Source organism: Limulus polyphemus, unplaced genomic scaffold (assembly GCF_000517525.1).
Source record: "Limulus polyphemus unplaced genomic scaffold, Limulus_polyphemus-2.1.2 Scaffold4351, whole genome shotgun sequence".
In the NCBI taxonomy this organism is placed as follows: domain Eukaryota; kingdom Metazoa; phylum Arthropoda; class Merostomata; order Xiphosura; family Limulidae; genus Limulus; species Limulus polyphemus.
The window spans coordinates 10,622-13,144 of record NW_013669961.1 but is presented as its reverse complement, the minus strand read 5'-3'; positions in this window follow the sequence as shown (position 1 = coordinate 13,144).

The window sequence follows — 2,523 nt, the reverse complement described above, 5'->3', positions numbered from 1 at the left end:
CTTATAGATTAAAGTATTCTAATCTTGCCAAAAATCATTTCAATTTGAGGGTAGGCTGGTAGAGATCCTGATGAGTAATAATATCGAATGGGGGTATACCAGAGCGCCACACGCTTGGAATTACTGGCGCACAAAAATATAGCTAATAAAAAGGAAAACAAAGGTCTCATAGATTAATTTACTTTAATGTTGCCTAAAAGAATTTCAAGTACCGCGGCTATTGTCGATTCCCTCTTGTTTACAAAAAAAGACAACATCTAAAGAAAATCTAATCACAGCAGCAGAAATTTACCACGGCGCGATTCATTATTTACATTATAGTAGTCACGATTTCCGCCAGGCTCAAAAATTACAATAAAAATGTCTTGTGGGCTGACAAATGCAACTAGTATTAACGAAAATATTAGTAACACTTACTTATCGATCTTCAATTAGCATGTTTTTATCGGTTACATCACACTCTTTAATAAGGGAAATGGGAAGTTTTCCCCGGGTTCGTTATATTTTTATAACAGAAGGAATTAAGCATGACTTGCTTGAATTTACCACGATAACGACGAGACAAGTAAATTAGTTACTACATATATTATAGAAGAAAATGGCCTTCATATAAACTGTATGTCATATTATGTTGCTGGTAATACATCTGTTAATTTTGGACCGGTTAACCAGAAGTTGAAACAACTGAATGACAGAATTATTCAGGTTGGATGCAAATACAACTGAGTTAAAACTGGTGTGGGATCTATGACGTTGACAGTTTAGTACTGAAAGTACTTAAGATTTCACTAACTCTGCTAAAAAACAAAACAGAAAATAGAATCTCTAGATTAATTTTATTTTTAAACTCGTGTCTTTGACACTTTCAATTCCAGTCTGAAACGCCTAGTGTAAAAAGAGTTTTTCAGCTTAACGACTCAGCTTCAGAGTAAAGTTACGAACACATATTGCACAGAGTTACAGGTGCGAGTAAACTTCAATATGAATACGTCATAACGTCCCCGAATTTGATGAAAACAGCAAAAAAAGCCATGTGAAGAAAGAAAGTGTGAGAAAATAGAAAAATATTAGAATTAAGTATAGTCAGTGCGTTTTGTTATATTTATTATCTTCTTACGATATACAATTTCATTTTATGTATTTTAAACTAGTAAAAATAAATATTTAAACATGTATTAACAACCAAAGCAACTTAAAGTTAAACCCGTTCTCGATTTTAAAAAATAAGATTCACGTTACAACTGTGGATTTCGCAATATTGATTATTTATGCTTGTGGTGTAAAATTATGATTTATGCAACGCTTCTTATTTCCTACGGATGCAACATGATGGCTCCAAAGTGAAGGCGTTGATAGAGTTTAGTAGGTCAGCCATGCCATTACATATTACGATGAAACCTTCCGGAATAAATCCAAATGGAGTTGGCAACCCTAGGTTGGAGTGAGACCCATGAAGTAATTTCTAGTGTCTTCTCATGAACTTTAACTTTGTACGTTCACTGCCAAAATTTAATGTCAATAATGTACACTTTCAATATGATTCGTGAGTTCATATTTCAACTATAACAACGACGCGGCTGCTAACATTGATTTTGTTTTGTTTTTTTTTTGCTTTTTTAGAAATCACGCAAAGTCAGCCAGTCCTAATTTTGAACTGATAGACTAAAGGAAAAGCAGCTAGCCACCACCCACCGCCAACTCTTGAGCTACTCTTATCGAATTTTATCATTTCTCTTAAAAAGCATCAATGGCCACGAAGTTGTGGAGCGCGATTTTACACCAGTGAAATGCGAACCATGGACCCTAAGGTTCACAGTCCGATAAGATTCACAAATGCAACACATAGCTACACAAAAGGCTATCGGTGCTCAGCCCACCACCAGTATGGAAACCCAATTTTTAGGTGTTTTAAGCCTGCAGACTTACCGTTGAGACACTGGGGGAGGGGCTTTTTTTTTAGAATATAATAGCGACAAACTGAATTCAAATACGTTTACGTTGTTATTTTATCGTAATTATCTACTAGTTATTATGTTAGTTCATACGAATATACTCCAGTTATTAGGAAAAGGGTTTCATTTTTAACATACGACCAGTAACTTCTGCTATTGGTATTAACAAGATAAACACCATATTATTAAAGGAAATAATGCAATTATAAAATCAGTTATCGTAAAACTAATAGCAATACGTTATGTATCGTATTACATTTGATAACTTGTAGTTGTATTATAACTGGATTTCAAAATTCAAAAAATAAGGAATAGCCTGGCTCTAAAAATCTACGTTTTAATACTTACTAAATATTTAAATAGATATGCATAATTAGCACCCAGTAAAGCAATTCACAATAAAGTTGAAAAAATAAGAAACTAATACTACCCTTGACCACAAACAAAAAATAGTCTTACCTCATCTAGGCCTCAACGAAATAAAGCATTCAAAACAGTAGTGCCACACAAAAATTACGATTAATCATCATATAATTAGATAAATAAAATGTATTAAATAAATAAATAAAAT